We start from the raw sequence: 23,873 nt of genomic DNA, 5'->3' as shown, positions 1-23,873 counted from the left end.
GACAGGTCACAGTCTGCTTTATATACATTAACTGCCACCACAAAGAAGGGAGATCTCTGTACAAATCTTATGGAAAAGCATGGCTGGCCATAAACTGTATTTTAACTCAGGTCTTCATATAATCTATCCTATTCCTAGTATGAAAGCATAATAATAAATCAATTGACTAACACCTTTAGACACAAACTATAAGAATATTCTCACAGGTCTTTGTATCACTCTATGATTAGATACATAGAGAACATATCTGGAAACTGTGAAGAGAGAGGCTGAAGAGAAGGCAAGTTTGCTGATAAAAATGAGAGTTAATTGTAACTGAAAAACAAGGGAGTAGGAGCTGTCAAAGTATAAAAATAAAATCTCATAAGTAATAAAAAAACTACATGTCCCTAAGGTATTCATTGTGAAAAGTAGGACTAGACAATTAAATCAATTTTGGCTTTCTAAAAATATAAACACTTAAAATAAAAATTTCAATTTAATTCAAGATTTTCTTCAAAAATAAAGCTCTGAAGTTTTTCACATTTTCAGGTATTTAGCAGTTTTTTTTTTTTTTTGAACTCTATTTTAAATATGCTTCTGTTGACTTTGGAAAAGATCTTCCATTAAGGAATCCAGCATACTTAGAGTTGCAAACAATTATGTTTCTGCCAAAGCATGCGAAGGGATAGTGAGTGTTCTGAACAGTGCATTACACTGCTTCATGCTAACTTAAAGTCACAGAATGTCCAGCATGGCATCTTCTAGAAATACAGCATTTGTTAGACATAAGATTGATAGCAAAAAGGAAACAAGTACATATTCTCCCAGGGAATTAGCGCATCTGCAATACAGCCTGAGAGAAAGATAAATAGTTGCAGAGCCTGACAAATTTTTTTCTGACAAGCATATGATGAAATTTAAGAAAGTTTGTTGAGGTCAAAGAGCCAATACCTCTTCAACAGAACCAAACAACACAGAAAATGTTTAGACTACCATGAGTCTAGATTTATTCTAATTTTTAAGCCAATTTAATGATCTTACCCTAGAGGAAAGTACTCAAGCACATTAGATATCAGATCCTAAGACTGTAAGAATTCCTAGACTTGTCTTAATTCATTCTGAACTACCTAACCTCTCAAGGTCATTCATCCTCTTGTTGAATATGAAGAATCTTTGAATCTGTGAAACTATAGGTTGATGCTGATCTGATCTTTTGGAGCTTGATATCTAAGCTGAGCTGTATAAGTTCTGGATAGAGCATCTAGATAACACTAACTCAGTTTACTCATTTACCAAATCTCATAAATCAGGAACTTTGAGGGCTTATGTTTCATGTGACACAGAAAATGCCACATTTGGACAGCTGAGCATTGTTTGTACAAGGTTCTGCCAAGCATTCTACATATTAGTTATTCTATGATGTAATAAAAAAATCACAAACTGCAGGAGATTGCAATATATGTAGCAACACCCTTATTTTTCTAAGATTGTATTTGTGAAATTTAAGCCACTTACACTATTCTGTGGCTTTTTATAAATTCTTCATCAATATTGGACAATACATCAAATATTATAATTCTAAGTGAATCAGGACCTTAAATGTGTTTGTGATTTGCATAATGTGATAATCACTTGGGTGGTTTGGGCTTTATATCCCCTGGTCCTGTTTTTACGTTCTGTTTGTTTAGACACAATAGAAATCGTTAGGGTGTTGTCACCTCCAGGGGCCTTTAAAGAGATTGATATTCCTTATATTGCCCAGATTCATTTCTCTTAAGGAGATTTTATCTTTGTGATAGTAAGTGGAGAGTTACTTCAAAGAATTACTTTTATTTAGCTGTAATTATAGCTGTTTCCCTTCTTCTAGAATAGATATACAAGGACTTGTAATTAATCTAAAGCAAAGGTAAACACATCATTTTCCAATTAAAACAGTACTGCAGGACTCACTGATACACATAAGAGTTTTACAACTGGGATTCCAGGTGTGTATAGGAAAAGTAGTGCTTCCAAGCTTTGAGGCACTGCTGTTTTTTTAAAAGTAGGTGAAGCATATTCTTTAATGCCTAGTTTTTACTATGCATTTTTTTACAAAAAATATTTCTATAGAAATTCTCAGGTTATAGCCCCACTTTTTCCTCAGTAAGCCTCATTTCTGAAATTGAAATTTTAATGTGTTAGAAACTTCTTCACCCACACATATTTCCACACTTTCTCCTGATACTTATCTCAATATTTACTTATACTGACATCTGTTAAATGACGTTTCAATTGATATCATGGGTCTAATAAACCATTAAATACTTTTAAAACATATTATTAAAACTAAGAGCACTATCTTCGGACAACATCACCAAGAGGTAAACATAGTAATTCAAAAGAGTTTTTAGAAACACCTGTCACTACTTTCAAATTTCCATAATTTACAGTGGTGTAAATAGCCTCTCAGTGGAAGCTGATATTGTAATGCTACTTCTCAGCAGTAGCTCTAGACTAATGATGTGAGAAAGACATAGTGTATGCAGAAACTATTTGAATGCATTAAGCCACTTTGGAATAAAATAGAAAAAGACCAAATAATGGAACTCTTTTATTATGAACTTGGAAATACCTTCCAAAATATTCTGATATTTTCACCACTTCTTTTACAGTTTAAAGTTATATATGAATTATTATTGTAAAGCTGTGTATGGCGTCTGGGTGGCTCAGTCGTTAAGTGTCTGCCTCCGGCTCAGGTCATGATCCCAGGGTCCTGGGATCAAGACCCACATCGGGCTTCCTGCTTAGCGGGAAGCCTGCTTCTCCCTCTCCCACTCCCCTTGCTTGTGTTCCGTCTCTCACTGTCTCTCTCTCTGTCAAATTAATAAAATCTAAAAAAAAAAACAAAAGAAAAGCCATGTATATAGCAAACAAATATATATTGAGTCATACTTTCTATTCTTAATATTAATGGTGCATTTTACAAAATACATTTCTATCTGCTAAAGCTGCTGGTTTGAATACACAATTAAAACCAATTTAAGCAAAAAATGTAAATATGTTTGGTGACAGATGTTAACTAGATTTGTTGTGGTGATTATTTCACAATATATATAAATACTGAATCATTACATTGTACAACTGAAATTGTTATATGTCCATTATACCTCAATTAAAAAAAAAAGCAACACACACACACAATTTAGGGAACTAAAGGATTATCTCATGAAACACTCTAATTTTGCCAGTGTAAAAGCTAGCAACTTTGGCCAGAACTGTTAATGTTATATTCACTGTTTGACTTTTCACCCTAAAATACAAGAGTTATTTTCAATATCATTGTCAGCTCATATAAGCTCCATTAACTATTCTACCCTACTGTATCTCCTTATCCTGTTTCATTTAACTTTGTATCAACATATATTACATATTTGTTTATTTTTCCTACCCTCCCAATAAAATGAAGTTTCAAAAAAGTAGGACATTTGTTGATAATTTCTGTGCCTATCATGATGCCCAGGAATTAATATTTGAATTTATAATATTCTGGTTGAAAAAATTCATTCAGGAGTCAATACTTACTTAGAAGAATTCCTTGACAATTATTCATATTATATTACTTTTATATAAAAATGAAATGCTCTTTATAAAAAAGTTAATGTTACATACAAAACCATTACCACTAACTTTGAAGATTTTCTCCCCTTTCCAAGTCATCAAAATCAATGTTGAAATAATAGGCATGATCCAAATAACAGATGGCCAAGCAGCACACACACTCCTGACCACCTGGAGTAGTGTTCACTGGAGAAAATTTATGGACGTAGGATGGATAGTAGGTAACCTACTCTTGACCATAACAAATCTGGCAAATCAGGAATTGGAATTTGGGAGAGTGATCTCAGACAATGAGATTTATACATTTTATGTGGCACAAATGGGAAGCACTGGCCTTTCTTGCCATTGGGAGATGGATAAAGATACAAGAGCAATATAGCATGGTAGAAACATGGCTTTCCCATAACCTGCTTACTCAGTATGTGTTTGGCAGTAGCACCACTCCTTCTGTGTTGTGATCAGGAGCTGATGCATTGTGGTATCCTAACAAGGTAGTGGTAGAACTTTCCACATCTCCTTTTCTCCTGCCATAATTGAAGATAAACTGTGGGGTAGAGGCACCAACATTTGTGTGTCATGTCTGTCAAGGACTATGGTTTCCTGGGAATTTTGTTAAAAACTTGTTCCTTTCCTTAAAGTCTAAACTACAGAGAATTAATTTTGGACACATTAAACCTTAACACTGAGTAAAATATAAAATGGTGATCTTACTATCCAAAACGTAAAGAAGGCACATTGTGGAATAGAGATGACATCTGAAATAGAATCCGAAAATAAAATATGAGAATTCTTCCAAATATTACAACTATTATGAAAGAAGCTTTACAGAACTTTTTTCAAATTTGTATAAATTCTAACAATTTGCATTAAGTTGTTATTATGTTGTGAAGATGAAAAAAAACTTTTCTAATTTCTGATAATGAAAAACATTTTGATCAATCATGCTGGAAGAAAATAAGAATTTTGTTTCTCTTTTCTTTACATAAAATAATATCATATCTAATATTTAATCAAAGTGTTAAAAACCTGTTTTAGAGACACAGAAAACTATTAAATTATCCAAATACCTTATTTTTATGGATTTTTATGAGGTTTGTGGTATTTGTTCTTTTTAACATTTGTAATTTATTGTAATATATCATCTCATTTTATTTTTTTAAATTTTAAATTTTTTTTAAAGATTTTACTTATTTATTTGAGAGAGAGACAGCCATAGTGACAGAGATAGTGAGAAAGAATACAAGCAGGGAGGAGAGGGAGAAGTAGGCTCCTGCTGAGCAGAGAGCCCAAGATGGGGCTTGATGACCTGAGCCAAAGGCAGACACTTAACCAACTGAACCACCCAGGAGTACCGTATCATCTCATTTTAAGTAAATATTCATATTTATATCTAATTTTGTAATTTACATTGTGTATTAATTTTTCTTAAAAAAAACCCAAAACCTGAATATAATCTTGTTATTAAAATTGTTTTTAAAGAATAATTCAGTTCATCTATGGCTAAAGCTATTTGCAATTTGCCTTTAATAAAACTTATTTTTGTTAGTAGGTGAGTCAAATTTCAAAAAAATAAGGCTGAGTGGACACTTTTATATTTTATTCAATAACTTTTTAATCTCAAGGTACCCCAACAGAGTGCAATATCTCTTAATGCACAGTCACCTGGAAATTGAACCTGTAGTTTCCTATTTTATCTAAGATAAGTAATAGGGCTGTCATATATGTCACCTTCAACCTGCCTTAGCATAAAGGATAAAGGTTATATCCTCTTGAAATGAAAATGTCAAAAACCAAAGTTAGGTTCAATTATCTCTAAAAAGAGATTTCTATAAATGGGCAATCTATAGTAGTGAAATTCACATAATAGAATAATAAACAGTTCTGGTTTTTAAATCATCACGGAAAAGGCATATAATGCAGGATAAATTTCAGAGGAATAATACAGAAGGACAGCACATGGAATTCACTAATAAAGGAACACTTTATTCAGAGAATTATCATTTAAAATACATGGACATGTCTTTCCTTCTTCTGTATATACCTTTGGTTAAAAGCATAAGTATAAGCATGACTACATAACAATGTAAATTACAGATTAACAGCAAACCATCAGTTATTGTTGGTCTAAGAATGTCTACAACACACTGTAATAATTTTTCCTATTTTTAACATTGAGTTAAGATTTTAGGAAATTATTCAATTGTTAGTTCACTTCACTCATGGGTCTTTTTTGTTTTCCTAGATGGAGTCCTGGAAACTAAGGAGGTAGTGTCTGATGCCTATAGGCACTCAATAATTTAGTCCTTTGCCTTATTTGCCTTCACAGATCATTTGTATATCCTGAGTGTAATCTTTCAATTAGGATAGTTATTTAGATAATCAGAAACCACTATATCTTCACATTAGCCTAAAAATTACCACAAAAGTCAAAATAAACAAACAAACAGAAAAAAGGAGGACACTTCTACAAGGTCCCTGGGTATTTCAATATTTGAGAGAAACAGAGAGAATGGGATGTGGAAACTTTCAAACTTATGGATGCTACTGGCACAATGTGAAATACTTAGAGTACCTGGACTCTTGAATATCCCCTGCCTAGGATTAGCTATAATAATGATTGAGCTGTTAAACCTGGTTGGTTTTTCTTTTTTCCTCCTTGATTTAATTGCTTAAGCAACTGTGGAATTTTCAAATTCTTCGGGGGGATGGCTAATGAGGAGATCTTGTATTACTTCTGATCTCAAATAATTCAATACAATAAATACTCTATTGAACACATTATATATTTCTAGATTTACACTGAAGGTTAGGAAAAAAGATTGGGCATTTATAGAAATTTCATCTGCAGTCAAGAAAGTGAGGCATGTCAATATTAATGATACTATATTCAATATTAAAATATTAACACACAATGCTAATATTAACATATACAATATTAAAATGTAGTCAATGTCTGAGTAGATGATAATAAAATTTTGAGTTATTTAGAAAAATTAAACTGAAATGGGGGTAAAATGAAAAGAAACAAACAAAAACTGAGGCAGTATTATGTGCATCTCTTTTAAGTAATTTTATCATTTGTTATAAATATATACATATATTTTTCATCTCTAAAATACTCCTTTCAAAATACACACCTTGACATTTAAATGCATTTGCAGGGAAATTAACTAAGATTATTAAATATTACTGACTTCCTGTTATAGCCTTCTAGTGAAATAACTATTCAACTCAGCTGGTTGAGTTGATTAGGATACCTGTATAATATTGTATAAAATGTATGGCAAAACTATTTAAAACAAACTGAAGTTTCTATAAGATAAGGAAAACATAAATTTCCCAGGAAATATTTCTGAAACATTGATCACATATACTAATCAAGGAATGCTAAATACGGACAGAATTTTCTAAAGGAATATACCAAATGTCTAATTAATAATATTTTCATGTCTTTCTTACTTCACAACTTAATGAACAATAAAACATTTTATTTTAAGGCATATTACGTGCATTTAATCTATAGCAGGAATAAAGAAAACTATACTTATACTTGTTAATATATTTGCTAGGATTTTTTTTTCCTATGATATGTAAACAATCCTATTTCCCCAAACAGCATTATGTTATGAGATCAGACAGCTCAAATTAAGACAAATTCCTTTTGGATTCCTAAGCTACTAACTGGAACTAATTCTTTACCAAAGATCAAGAGAGTATTAATTATTTGGTACAAATGGATAAACTAGAGGATTTGGATCTGCAGAGATGTCTTGGAGAATAAACCCATGAAAGCATTCCAGGAGCTTCCCTAAGATGATTTTCTATTAGAAAATAGCCTTAGACATTGTGGATATCAAGAATTGTTAATGCAAAGTAGCCAAGTAAAATTTTTCTGCTATGGGATTACTCAAACTGGCCTACAGAGGAGCAGGCTAATTTTGCAATCTACAAATTGAGTTTCTTATATAATAAAACTATCAACTTTAAATGTTCATTTTATTCAGGAAATGTCAATACAAAATTCATCTCAGACTCTAGAAATAACACATCGATTGCCTGGAAATAAGACATGATTGATTCCTTGGATATCTCAACTGACCACAATCCCGGAAATTTAGAGGAGTTACCATTCTGAACTTCTCAGAGGACATACTGTCTTTTCTTCAATGAGTGTTTGCTATTTTTGATATTTATCATTGGTAAAAATGCCTATCTCAAAATACAATATATCCCACAAAACCCTGTTTTACTTTGTTATATGATAATTGAAGATATGAAACTTTTAAAGTAATCTTTATCATTTGAACTAATTTTCCAATGTTTCTTTAACAGAAAATTCTCAATCATAAAGAAACCAACATTATATACAAAAAGTCTTCAATCACTATGGTGATAACAGAATACTCCAACTCAGTTACAACAGAGAAGAGTTTGCATACTTTTAACAAGGGTCATCTGTATTTTTGAGTATTATTTTAGTATAAAGATGAACATACAATTATGGATTTTCTATTGCTCACTATATGTGCATTTGAACACATAAATAATATAATAGTCACCCAAGTGGTTGATAAATGAATTTGTATTTTACTCAAAAACTCAATAAGGGAGGGGCGCCTGGCTCAGTTGGTAGAGCACAAAACTCGTGGTCCCGTGGTTGTGCCCCAACTTGGGTGTAGAGATTACTTAAAAAAATAAAGTCTTAAAAAAAAACTCAATAAGGGAGGAAGGTAAAGTTAAAACAAAATGAAACAAAACAAAACATCAAACTATAGCAAATTCAAAAAAACAAAAAACAACCTATTGGCTTAATTTCTCTTTGTAAATCATTTTATAATTTTAATATGTAAATATACTCTTCTACAAAATATACATCTAATCATTATCTATAAAACATTACCTTTACAAGTATAATCTTAAATACCTTGCAGGAAAATTAACTGGACTAAGATTAAGTATTGGTGGATTCTAGTTTAAGTTATTCATTTGAAAGACTAAACAATACACTTGACGTGTATCTATTTAGAATATTCAATAAAATGTCTTATTAGGAACCAGCTACACAGCCGCAAAAATACTTTCTTAAATATTTCACATATATATTTTTTCATATATACAGTTTTTCTTGTGTGTGTGTGTGTGTGTGTGTGTGTGTGTGTACATACCCTGAACCACTCTGAATCTGTTAGCATGCTTCCTAGCCCCCAAGTAAATTGTGAATCACAGGGGAATGAATACCCAGCAGACGGCTACCTAAACATAGCACTGAAATAGTTGAGTAGTTCCTTTACATTGCCATCTGCCATGTAATCCTCTAAGAGACTGAAATCTTTCAACTATAAAATGTTCTGCCAAGATTTCACAATGCCCAAAGCCCAACTAACAGGTAAGAAGAATTTTGCAATGGATGGAAAAGTCTCTAAAACATTTCTTATATACAACTTTTCTGGGAAAATTACTAATGTACTTAAAATTAATTAAATGTGTCACTATGTCAAACTCTGGTAGAACAACTACATTTATATTTACATAGCCATCTGCTAGTATTTGCATAGTCATACCTCCTGGGTTGCAGAAGCTTACTCCACAAAGATCACACTGTTTGTCAGTACACTTGCATACCTGTCAATCAGTTCTGGTCTCTAAATATCCAGAAAACCAAATGTAAAGGAGAAGAGAAATCAACTTAGTTGTCTCAATATATCAAAAGTGATTGACAATTCCAGTCAATGGTAAAACAGAACTTTTTAGATTCCTTATTGACACAGGAAAGTATTATAGATACTTTTTAATTAATTTAAGACATTAAAACTATTCCTAATATTCGTTTCTGCATTTTTTAAATGGGGGGGAGACACACAACACTCCTTTCAGTATGAACTAAGTGTTAAGAAAAATTAATGGCTGTTATGAAAAAGTGTTTTTGATATCTTATTGCATCATCTACTCACTATATATATATATATATATACACACACACATATATATAATTCTATTTTCCTATAATGCAAGTATAAATGTAAACATATGTATTTATTTAGTCCTGTGGACCTAATCCAGAATATGATTTTAACTATTCAAATTTGCCAACTCCTGAACAACAAGTTTAAGTGTGTGTGTGTGTGTGTGTGTGTGTGTGTGTGTGTGTGTGTGTTTATAAAATGCAAACAGTGTCCAGTAATCACTTAGTATTTTTTTCCAGGAAACCTAAGTAATGAAAGGATAATAAAGGATTTGCAATGGAAATTGGAAAATAATTTGAACTAGATGATAATGAAAATATATAGAAACCTAGTGCAATGTAGCTTTGATACCTGTATTAGAAATGAGAATAGATAAAAGATCAATGTAAAGAAGCTAAAATAAAATAGTATGTTGAAATCAAAGATGGTAGGATGAGGAAAAGGAAAGTAAGTCTATAAGAAAAATTTCAGAAATCAAAAAGTTTATGCTATAAAAATTAATGAAATAATAAAATCTAAAACACTGCTCAAGATAAAAAAAGAAAAAGAAAACATACATTATCAGGAATGAGAAAAGAACCATCAAAATACAGTCTTGGATGTTAAAAAGATGCTAAGAATATCTGATGAGAAAATTCATCCAATATATTTCATGTTTTACATGAAAAGAACCAAGTCTAAAAAATCCAATTATTGGAACAACACATAAAATATAGCAAAACTAAATTACTACATATCTTTTATAGAAATTTGATTTCTATCTATAAACCTTCCACAAAGCAATTACAGGCTCTGAAGACTTTACTGGTCAAATTTTCCTAACATTTGAGAATTATATATCAATTGTATATAATTTCTTCCAGAGAATAAATAAAAAGAAAGTAGTTTCCACCTCATTTTATGAGGTCAGGAAAAAGTGAGGCCTTATAAATCAAACTTGAAAAAGCACATTATAAAAAAACAAACTTACAGGTCAATATCTTCCATAAATTAGTCACAAAAATCCTTGACAAAATAATTAAAATTTAAATCCATACATATAGAATATTAATAAAAATAAGTCAATTAATCCCATCAATAGAATAAGTGAAAAAGTACACATTTCAATAGAGAGAACTAGAGTTGGCCAAAGTAAACACTTGTTCATAAAATAAATTTTAGAAATTTAAGAATGAAGCAGTACATCATTAATTTAATAAAGAGTATGAATATGAAAATAACCTATAGCCAACATCATACTTAGTTGTAAATATTGAACACTATTCCCCTGAGTTCATGAATAAGACAACATGTTGATTATCATTACTTCTATTCAAATTATACTGAATGTCCATTAAAGCAAGAAAAAGAAAGTATAAAAACTGAAAAAATGGACATTTAATTAATGTTACAAATAACATAATTTTGTAATAAAATAACTCAAAAGAACCTACATTTTTATTTTAATTTTTTAAATTTTATTATGTTATGTTAATCACCATACATTACATCATTAGTTTTTGATGTAGTGTTACATGATTCATTGTTTGTGTATAACACCCAGTGCTCCACGTAGAACGTGCTCTCTTTAATACCCATCACCAGGTTAACCCATTCCCCCAACCCCTCCCCTCTAGAACCCTCAGTTTGTTTCCCAGAGTCCATAGTCTCTCATGGTTCATCTCCCCCTCTGATTTCACCCCTTTCATTTTTCCCTTCTTACTATCTTCTTCTTTTTTTTTTTTTTTAACATACAATGTATGATTTGTTTCAGAGGTACAGGTCTGTGATTCAACAGTCTTACACAATTCACAGCGCTCACCATAGCACATACCCTCCCCAATGTCTATCACCCAGCCACCCCATCCCTCCCACCCCCCCCACCACTCCAGCAACCTTCAGTTTGTTTCCTGAGATTAAGAATTCCTCATATCAGTGAGATCATATGATATATGTCTTTCTCTGATTGACTTATTTCGCTCAGCATAATACCCTCCAGTTCCATCCATGTTGTTGCAAGTGGCAAGATTTCATTCCTTTTTATGGCTGCATAATATTCCATTGTGTGTGTGTGTGTGTGTGTGTGTGTGTGTGTGTGTGTGTGTGTGTGTATACCACTTCTTCTTTATCCATTCATCTGTCAATGGACATCTTGGTTTTTTCCATAGTTTGGCTATTGTGGACATTGCTGATAGAAACATCAGGGTGCACGTACCCCTTTGGATCACTACATTTGTATCTTTGGGGTAAATACCCAATAGTGCAATTGCTGGGTTGTATGGTAGCTACCATAAAAACCTACAACATTTAAAAATTAATAAGTCAATTTAGCAGTCACAAATATACAAAATATTTGCCTTTCTGTATATTAAGAGCCAACAATTATAAAGTTTCCATTGTTTATAAAACAATGGAAAAAACAATAAAGATGAGCTACACTCTACATTAAAACTATAAAAGAATAGGTTGACATGATACTACATATAGAAAACCCTAAAGACTCCACCAAAAAACTACTAGGACTGATAAATGAATTCAATAAGGTGGCAGGATACAAAACCAATATACAGAAATCCATTGCATTTCTATACACCAATAATGAAGCAGCAGAAAGAGAAATTAAGAAAACAATTCCATTTACAATTGCACCAAAAATGATAAAATATGTAGAAATAAACTTAATGAAACAGTTGAAATACCAGTACTCTGAAAACTATAAAATGCTAATGAAAGAAACTGAAGATGACACAAAGAAATGGGAAAACATTACATGCTTGTGGATCAGAAGAACAAATACTGTTCAAATGTCTATACTACCCAAAGCAATCTACACATTTAAAGCAATCCCTATCAAAATACCAATAGCATTTTACACAGAAATAAAATAATCCTCAAACTTGTATGTAACCACAAAAGACCCTCAATAGGCAAAGCAAGCTTGAAAAAAGAAAAGCAGAGCTGGAGGCATCACAATTCTGGACTTCAAGTTGTATTACAAAGCTGTAGTGATCAAATAGTATGGTACTGACACAAAAACACATTCGTAGATCAACGGAACAGAATAGAAAGTCCAGAAATAAAACCCCAATTATATGGATAATTAATCTTCAACAAAGCAGGGAAGAATATCCAATGAGAAAAAGTCTCTTCAACAAATGTGTTGGGAAAACTCGACAGCTACAGGCAAAAAAAATGAAACTAGACTATTTTCTTATACCATACACAAAACTAAACTCAAAATGGATTGAGGATCTAAAAGTGAGACCTGAAACCATAGAAATCCTAGAAGAGAGCACAGGCAGTAATTTCCTGACAGCAGTTGTAACAGTATTTTGCCTCAGGAGACATATCTCCTGAGGCAAGAGAAACAAAAGCAAAAATAAGCTAGTGGAACCACATCAAATAAAAAGCTTCTGCCCAGTGAAGGAAATGATCAACAAAACTAAAAGACAATCTACTGAGTTGGAGAAGATATTTTCAAATGATTTATCTGATAAAGGGCTAATATCTAAAATATGTAAAGAATTTATACAACTCAACACCCCAAAATCAATAATCAAATTAAAATTGCTAGAAGACATAGACAGACATTTTTTGAAAAAAGGCATACAGATGACCAACAGACACTCATCTTCAGGGAAATGCAAAGCAAAATTAAAATGAAATATCACTTCACACCTGTCAGAATGGCTAAACTCAAAAACATGAGAAACAACAAGTGTTGGTGAGGATATGGAGAAATAGGAACCTTCTTGCACTGTTGGTGGGAATGTAAAATGGTGCAGCCACTCTGGAAAACAGTATGGAGGTTCCTCAAGAAGTTAAAAAATAGAATTACCCTATGATCCAGCAATTGCACTACTAGGTATTTACTCAAAGAATACAAAAATACTGATTTGAAGGGATGCATGCACACTGATGTTTATTGCAACATTATTTACAATAGCTAAATAATGGTGTTCAATGACAGGTGAATGGATAAAGAAGAGGTAGTATATATACAATGGAATATTACTCAGCCATAAGAAAGAATAAAATCTTGCAATTTGCAACAACATGGATGGACCTAAAGAGTAAAATGCTAAGTAAAATAAGTCAGTCAGAGAAAGACAAATACCATATGATTTCACTCATATGTGGAATTTAAGGAACAAAACATAAGAACAAAGGAAAAAAGAATAGAGAAACCAGAAAACAAGAGTCTTAACTAGAGAACAAACAGATGATTGTCAGAGAAGGGGTGGGCAGGGGGAAGGGTGAAATAGATGAATGGGTTTAAGAGTATACTTATCTTTGTCGGAAGAAATCAGAGAGGGAGACAAACTGTGAGAGACTCTTGACTCTGGGAAACAAACTGAGGGTTGCAGAAAGGGAGGTGGGTTGGGGGATGGGTTAACTGGGTGATGGGCATCACAGAGGGCACGTGATGTGATGAGCACTGGTTGTTACAGGCAACTAATGGATATCATTGAACATTACATCAAAAACTAATGATGCATTATATGTTGGATAATTGAATTTAAATAAATAAATAATAAATAAATAAATATCCTAAAGGAATTACACTAATTCTGGAAATTCCAAGCAGAACCTTAGAGAGGATTTATGTACGAGTAAAGAAAATTCTTTAAATCACATAAAAAATAATATATTTATCTTGATGAGCACTGATTAATATATGGAACTATTGAATCATTATATTATAAGCCTGAAACAAATATAACACTGTATGTTAACTACACTGGAATTGAAATTAAAAAGTAGATAATAATGACAAAAAACTATAAAGTATTAGAGAAAAATTAAGGAAGACCTACAGAAAAGGAGAGATATTCTTATATTTGTGGGTTAGAAAATTAAAATTCTGTATTAGTCAGTTTTCTCCAGAGAAACAGAAGCAAAAAGATATATATCTTATATTTATATATATTATATGTACTTGAGAGAAGGAAAGAGAGAAAGGGAAATGAGAGAGGGGGATATAGAGAGGGAGAGAGGGATGCAGGAAGAGAGTGAGGGAGGGAGAGAAAGAAAAGGAGAGAGCATTTAAGGAATTGATTCTCATAATCCTGGGGGCTGGCAAGTCTGAAATCTGAAGAGTGGGTTGGCGGTCCGGAGACCCAAGGAAAAGCTGATTTGCAGCACAAGGCTGATGGCAGTATTGAGGCAGAATTTCCTCTAATAAGATTTGATTAGAAGTATCCAGTGGTAATATTATGCATTTCTCTATTCACATGACACCATAGACTATCAGTGCCCTCCTTACTAGTGAAAATAGTCATTAGTGCCTTTAAATCTAATCAGTTTAGAGAACCTATTCTGGAAACCCCAGAATCAATTCAGAAAACTCATCCTGATTCTGTTCCTCTGGAACCACTCTCAGTAACAAGTTGTCAATTTACCTCAAATTGTTATGTAGGGTCAAAATAAGTCCAAATAGAATCTCACCATTTTTTGTTCTTGTGGAAATCAACAACTTGATTCTAAAATTTATGTGGAAAAAGCTAAGGCTCCATACTAGCCTAATAATCTTAAAGAAGAACAAATTTGAGAAATCATGGTATCAGAGATCAAGACAACATAAAGATACAGCAATGAAGACACTATGGTTTTGGTATTAGGGTAAAGAAACCTGTATATAGTATATATTCTGTATGTGAGTTTAGTATGGTTATTGATATCACACATACCTTCTCCCACTACACTGCTTATAGTTTCATGCTACTAATGGTATATTTGATGAACAGAACTCTGGAATTGTAATAAAGCCCAATGTATCAATTTCTGATTATATATTAGTGATTTTTGTCCTGTTGAAGACAAATCATAAAGATAGTCTACTTTCTTTCTATTAGCTTTATTATCATAACATTTACATTAGATCTATCAGTAATCACACTATGTATTTGTATCTATAGTTTAAACTAGGGATCATAGTTTTTGTTTTTGGTTTTACTTTATCTATATCCAAATTTTGGACACACCACCATGTTTTCCAAAGAGTAATAATTTTCCACTGAATTGAAGTTAACACATATTTTGGACACACCACCATGTTTTTCAAAGAGTAATAATTTTCCACTGAATTGAAGTTAACACATATTAGGCAATATTAATGAGCCGACTTCACTTTAGTTTGAGCAGACAGATAAAAGCATAAACAAGGAGCCTTGACCTCTAGGATACCAGCAAACAATGGGAATGTTGACCCTTCTGAAGATTTTTTATTTTAGAAGTAATCATTTGATATATGGTGTGAATTTAAGGGTAAAAGACTGGCTGAGGATTAAAGAGGTTGTTTTATTCAGTTTGTCTTCAATTACTCACCTTGATTTCTGTCCTACTTTTCATGACTTCTCCCTCAGGATACTGTACTCTAAGTCTCCTTATGACTCTGCTTTAATTTCAATTGCAAACACTCCAGGGACATTTCTGGAATATAATGCCTTCTTTAGGTTGCATGCCAAGACTCTCCTTTATTGTGTGTATTGAATTATTGAAAATTATTGTATCAATATAAATCTTCTCTTACTCCAAGCTTTTGGAAACATGATTTGTTTCTTTTTACAATTGTTTCAACAGAATTTTATTAGAGATTATAAGTTGAAAAAATATGACATCCAACTTGAACCACGTATTTTATATAAACACTGTACTATTACATAGAAATGAATAATCATTTATATGAATTAGTTTTCCTTTACATATTGCATGGTAAAACATATTAATTGAACTACTGAGAGTTGAGAACCAGAAGTTGGAAGTATATATATGCATATAAAATTTCTAACAAAAGTGAAGCAAAAACAACTATACCTATATAGACCTTGAATGGTAGCAGTACACATATTTGACCATAACCTTGTTGTAATTAAATTGAACTAATATCAACAATTACTTGCTTAGTATCTTACCTTTTTTGAATATCAAAATTAGAATAGCCAGTAAAAAAATTCAAAAATATATTTTGACCGTATCTCTAAATTATCAAAAATGAATTTTTCTACTTAAAGGTTAAATGAGATTTATAAATGTTTATATATTTTAAAATAAATGTTTTCTCTCTGATTCACTGTCAATATTTTATTATGACAGCTATTTGGCTTTTGAGATATTTTATTTTAACATACTATGTTTTCATTAAAAAGATTTTTATTTAGGGCGCCTGGGTGGCTCAGTTGGTTAAGCGACTGCCTTCGGCTCAGGTAATGATCCTGGAGTCACGGGATCGAGTCCCGCATCGGGCTCCCCGCTCAGCGGGGAGTCTGCTTCTCCTTCTGACCCTCTTCCCTCTCGTGCTCTCTCTTTCTTAAATAAACAAATAAAATCCTTAAAAAAAAGAGATTTTTTTTTTAGAGCAGTTTTAGGGTTATGACAAAATTGAGAGGGAAGTACAGAAATTTCCCATATACTCTCTGCTCCAACACATTAACAAAGTCTCCCCCATTACCAGCATCAGTCACCAGAATTGGTAGAATTTTTATCAAGGAGGAACCTACATTGACACATCGTTATCACTCAAAGTCAATAGTTTACCTCAGGATTCACTCTTCGTAGTGTACATTCTATGGGTTTGGATAAATACATAATGACACATATCCAGGGGGGAGGGGCAGAGGGAGAGGGAGAAACAGACGCCCCTCTGAGCAGGAAGCCCAATGCGGGGCTTGATCCTAGGCCGTCAGGATCTTGACCTGAGCCAAAGGCAGACGCTTAATGGACTGAGCCACCCAGGCACCTCTGTCAGATATTTTTAATATATCATTTCATTTCATTTACTTAATCCCTATTTTGCAAATAAGGAACAGAAAGACAGGTAGATTTTCATCTGGGATTATCTTATTTCAAAACCCATGCTCTTTGTCTCTGCAACTTTCTGCTTTCCTTTATTTTCCAGATTTTCCATATTGTTTTTGTTAAAATACATACTGTCTGTTAAGTATCAAACATCTATAATGTATGACAAATGGTCCTAGACTCTCAGCACATAGTAAACAAAGAGAGAAAAACAAACAAAAGGAGGAAGCAAAAACCACTCAGAAAATGGAAATAAATGGAATGAAAAAGGACCCAGAGAGGAAGACAAATGTGTGGAATTAATAACAATGATGAAGATTTGTGAAAATTATAGGTATCTAAAATAATAAAAATTTGAAGAAATAAATTATAGGTTTTTTCCTACTAATGAGTTGCTATTGGCCCCTTTTGACTTACTTCTGTATTCTTTCATTTCAGAAAGAGGCAGGAGTTAGGTAGAATTATACTTGATCATTTCTCCAGGACTCTCAAGGAGAGAGTAGACTCTAACCCAACTAGATCCAAATACTTCTATTTTTATTGATTCTTTATGCAAATTTTAATGTTTTATCAAAGAAAAGATTTCCACTGTGATATACTTTAATGAAGACCTCCCTACAATGAGCAAATAGTAAACAAAGATGAGACTTCAAGAGCAACAACAACAAAAAAGTGATTTTTTAAAAAGGCAGAAAAGGGGAGGAGAAAGAATTGTATTTATCTGCTATGGGTATTTTAAGAAAATGATGACCAAAGAGATAAAAAGTAAAAGAGAATGCTGATAAAGCTGAGTTGTTGAGGAACATAGTACTTCACTGTTAAGACCCACAGTGGTTATTGCTGCAGTGTAAATAAGCCTAAAACTTTTAAGATCTTATCTGTATTCAGTACTACTTGAAATGGCCCTTTGTGGGGAAAAAAAAACACAGAACCATACTTACCTAAGGGCAACCTCAATGACCTTGTGCCACTGAGCACAAGTGCCCTCACAATTTCTACAGATGTTGAGGAATGTTCAAACACACAGCAAGGAGTGAGTATCAACTGGCATGTCAGGAGAGCATACCAACAAAATAAAAAATTTTGATGAATATAGATCCAAAATGTGAACTTAGAATTTAAGTAAATGTCAACCAGTAAAAATTGCTTTGATTAATAAACATCAAGGACACAGTACTAAAAATCTTATCTAAAATCAGTCACTATAGTACAGGGAAGGAAACTTGAATCTAAGCAGGTGAAAAGATCCAGATATGAAATTCTGATACTCCTTAATTTCTCTTTCTGCTGCTTCATAATTGCTGAATAGAAATGCAACAGATTTCTGTACACTGATTTTGTATCCTGTGACTTTACTGAATTCATTTACCAGTTCTAGCAGGTTTTTTGTGGTCTTTCGGGTTTTCCACATAGAGTATTGTGTCATCAGCAAATAGTGGAACTTTTACTTCTTCCTTAACGATCTGGATGCCTTTTATTTCCTTTTGTTGTCTGATTGCTGTACCTAGTTCCAGTACTATGTTAAATAACAGTGGTGAGAGTGGACATCCCTGGCTTGTTCCTAACATGGAGGAAAAGGTCTCAGTTTTTCACCACTGAGGATGATATTAGATGTGGATTTTTCATATACGGCCTTCCTTTATGATGTTCAGGTATGTTACCTCTAAAGGTATTTTATTGAGGGTTTTTATCATGAATGATGTTGTACTTTGTCAAATGCTTTTTCTGCATCTATTGAAAATGACCATATGGTTCTCACCCTTTTTTTTATCAATATGGTATATCATGTTGATTGATTTATGAATGTTGAACCACCCTTGCATTCCAGGAATAAATAACACTTGATTGTGCTGAATGATTTTTTTTAATGTACTATTGGATTCAGTTTGCTAGTATTTTATTGAGAATTTTTGCATCCACGTTCCTCAAGGATATTGATCTGTAGTTCTCTTTTCTGGTAGACTCTTTATCTGATTTTGTATCAGGGTAATGCTGGCCTCAGAGAATGAAATTGTAAGTTTGCCTTCCTTTTCTATATTTTGAAATAGGTTGAGAAAAATAGGCATTAACTCTTGTTTAAAGGGTGGGTAGAGTTTGCCTCTGAAGCCATCTGGCCCTGGATTTTTTGTTTATTGGGAGTTTTTCGATTGCTGATTCAATTTCTTTGCTGGTTATTGGTCCATTCAAGTTTTCTATATCTTTGTCTTTCAATTTGGGTAGTTTATATGTTTCTAAGAATGTGTCCATTTTTTCCATGTTGTCCAATTTGTTGGCATATAGTTTTTCATAATATTCTCTTATAATTGTATTTCTGTGTCACTGATTGTTGTTTCTCCTCTCTCATTTGTGATTTTATTTCTTTGGGTTCTTTCTCTTTTCTTTTTGATAAGTCTGGCTAGAGGTTTATCAATTTTAATAATTTCTTCAAAAAACCAGGTCTTGGATTCATTGATCTGTTCTATTGCTTTTTTAGTTTCTATATCATTTATTTCTGCTCTACTCTTTATTATTTCCTTCCCTCTGCTGGCTTTAGGTGTCATTTGTTGTTCGTTTTCTAGCTCCTTTAGGTGTAAAGTTAGGTTGTTTATTTGAGATTTTTCTTGCTTCTTGAGGTAGGCTTGTATTGCAATATAGTTCCAACCCCATTGACAATTGCACCAAAAACAGTAAGATATCTAGGAATAAACCTAGCCAAAGAAGTAAAAGACCTGTACTATGAAAACTATAAAACACTGATGAAAGAAATTGAAGATGACACAAAGAAATGGAAAAACATTCCATGCTCATGGATCAGAAGAACCAATATTGTCAAAATGTCTATACTACCCAAAGCAATCTACACATTTAATGCAATTCCTATCAACATACTGCTATCATTTTTCACTAGAACAATAGTAAAATTTATATGAAACCACAAAAGACACCAAGTAGCCAAAGCAAACTTGAAAGAGAAAAGCAAAGCTGGAGGCATCAAAATTTCAGACTTCAAGTTATATTACATGGCTGTGGTGATCAAACAGTATGGTACTGGCACAAAAATAGACACACAGATGAATGCAACAGAATAGAAAACCCAGAAATGAACCCACAACTATATGGTCAATTAATCTTCGACAAAACAGGAGAGAATATCCAATGGGAAAAAGACAGTCTCTTCAACAAATGATGTTGGGAAAACTGGAGAGCAACATGTAAAAGAATAAAACTGGACTACTTTCATACACCATACGCAAAATAAATTACACCATACCACAAAAATGCTAGAGGAGAACACAGGTAGTAACCTCTTTGACATTAGTTGTAAAAACTTCCTTCTAGATATGTCTCCTGAGGCAAGGGAAACAAAAGCAAAAAGAAACTATTGGTACTTCATCAAAATAAAATCTTCACAGTGAAGGAAACAATCAACAAAACTAAAAGGTAATCTACAGAATGGGGGAAGATATTAGCAAATGATATATCAGGTACACACACACACACACACACACACACACACACACGAGATGTTACTTAGCCACCAAAAAGAATGAACTTTTGCCATTTGCAAGGACGTGGATGGAGGTAAAGAGTATTATGTCAAGCAAAATAAGTCAGAGAAAGACAAATACCATATGATTTCACTCATATGTGGAATTTAAGAAACAAAACAAATGAGCAAAGGGGAAAAAAGGAGCAAAGCAAAGAGGCCATTCAAGAAACAGACTCTTAACTATAAAGAACAGATGATTACCAGAGGGGATGTGGGGGTGGGGGGATGTGTCAAACAGCTGATGAGGACTATGGAGTGCACTTGTGATGAGCACTGGGTATTGTATGGAAGTGTTGAATCACTATATTGTACATCTGAAATTAATGTAATATTTCACTTGAGTTTATGTTTATTTTTTTAAAAGATTTATTTATTTATTTTAGAGAGAGAGAGTGGGTGCATGCACAAATGGAGGGAGGGGCAGAGGGAATCTGCAAGCAGACTTCCTGCTGAGTGCAGAGCTGGATCCTGGATTCAATCCCAGGACTCTGAGACCATGACCTGAGCCGAAACAAAGAGTAGGTTGCTTAACCAACTGAGCCACTCAGGCGCCCCTTTACTGGAGTTTAAATGAGAAGTTTTAAAAAGATAAATCAAAAAAATATCCTGAGGAAAAAACAACTTTTTTTCCAAAAATTAGTATTCTAAGTCCACAGCCCAGGCCTAAGATTATCCTCTTGGCAGGCAATCCTTCTTTGCTTTGAGCCAATCAAAACACAACTTCATTTATATTTTACCTAAACTGCCCTTCCTCTTAGATCTAAAAATCCAGTCTCTTCTTTGTTGAGAGGCTATATTTTGTGTTTTTCCCTTGCCCAAAGAAGAATTAAATCCATTTTTTTTTTGTTTTTAAGAATAGTTTGACTCATAATTTGACAAATTGAGAGTCTTCATAGATATTAATTTGAAAATCTTTGCCCAATAGAACCTTGCAATTTCCTATATAAGCCGTATAAATTCTAGTAGCCTTTTTTTTGAGCCTCTATTATTCATTGTTCAACTTCCTTTGTTTTTTTATGTAAAATAATTAATTTAAAGGTAATCTAAATACTAATTGATATTTACAGCTCCATATACTAAATTTAGCAGGATTAATTTTGTTCACTGAGAATTAATAAACACTACTGAGATTATTCGTCTGATTTTGGCTCTTTAGAGAGTTCAACAGATGAACCTCTGTTTCACTAGCAACACTTAGTATCTTCCTTTATGTTCCTTTTATATTAGCAAGTATTGTTTTGTAGTTCTATGGTTTCTTCATCCTGAATGTTGTAATTTTATAGGGCTTAGATGATAGCATTCTTCACCGTCATTTCTGCAGTCCTAAGGAATACAGCAGGAATACAGCAGGGTCTTGAAAACCTGGTATGCATTCTCTGAAACAAACACTTTGTCCTGAGTCCATGTGGAAATTCTCTATTCTGACTGTATAAAAGATAATTTTTTTGATATTATTCATTCATGTTTTCTCTTTTTATTGGAAATCTCACAAATTTTATTAGTGTTTTGAAAGTGCCAACTTTTGGCTTTTTGACTCTATTTTAATTGCCATACCCTCTTTCTTTAATGTCATAATTGGCATACCTTCTTTCTATAATGTCATTCTTTAATATCATTAAAGAAAGAATATTCAATATTTTACTATTATCTTTCTTCTATTTTCCTTTTATTCTTTCTTTGGATTAAATTTGCTTTTTATTACTACTTTCTGGGAAGAATAATTAGTTAAATTATTTTCATCCTTTCAACTTTTTTTCTTTTTTTAAAAAAGATTTATTTGAGAGAGAGAGAGAGGGTGTGCATGCATCGGGGGGAGGTGGCGGGCAGAGAGAGAGGGAGGGAGAGAATCTTAAGCAGACTCCATGCTGAGGGTGGAGCCAGAAGTGGGGCTCAATCCCAGGACCCTGAGATCATGACCTGAGTGGAAACCAAGAGTTAGACACTTAACCAACTGCACCACCCAGGTGCCCCTCAACATTTTTCTAATATGGACATTCAAGACTATCACTTTTTCTCCAAGATTACTTTTAGAAGTTACCCTAAGGCTTTAAGAAAATATTTAAATATTATTAGGTCCAGATATTTTCTAATTCTCATTATTATTTCTTCACTGTCCATGAGTATGGTTTTATCACTTTCATATTTTTTTTTGAAAAGGCTCAACTATAATCTCTTTGAATATGTTATCCCCTTTTCTTTCTTTTACCCCATATATATGTTTTATAAATCTATTATTCATATATTTTCCATTTGTTATACTCCCACTTATAGTTTTCATCTTTTTGTTTTTATGAATTTTATTATGATTCTTTCTTTCTTGCCATTTTCCAGTTTGCTTATATTTTCTTCATTCAGCTATACTTGGCTGTTGAACACCTTCATTGGATTCTTATTTTTTCAGTTCTAGAATTTTGATTACTCTTTTATAAAGGTTTCTAGTCCTGCACCAAATTTCTCAGTATTTTATATCATTGAACATATTAAGATTATTTACTTAAGGCCTTTGTCTCATGAACTAATTATCTGAATCTCTTTTATCTGTGATGTCTCTCTGTTCTTCATTTATATGGTCCTTTTCTTCTTGGGCCAAGTTTGATTCCTTATCATATATGGTGTTAAAATTATGAACAAAAACAAGTTTGGATGATATTTTCCTTCTGAGAATTTATATTTTAAAGATTTTATTTATTTATTTGAGAGAGAGAGAGAGAACACAAGCAGGAGGAGGGGCAGAGGAAGAAGCAGAGTCCCTGTTGAGCAAGGAGCCCGATGCAGGACTCTATCCCAGGATCCTGGAATCATGACCTGAGCAGAAGGCAGACGCTTAACCGACTGAGCCACCCAGGCCCTGGAGAATTTGTATTTTAATCTTGCAAGCTGCTTAAGCCCTGGTATTCAAGTATACCTGAAAGCAGTTTCAGGATTGAAATTAATTGAAAATAGTTGTCAGTCTTTCCATGAACTTCTCTACCTTCACTTTGCCCTTGCTACTGAGCTTTGGCTTCTTAATTTTCCTATGGATATAC

Source organism: Zalophus californianus, chromosome 1 (genome assembly GCF_009762305.2).
Source record: "Zalophus californianus isolate mZalCal1 chromosome 1, mZalCal1.pri.v2, whole genome shotgun sequence".
NCBI lineage: Eukaryota > Metazoa > Chordata > Mammalia > Carnivora > Otariidae > Zalophus > Zalophus californianus.
This window is presented reverse-complemented; position numbering follows the sequence as displayed.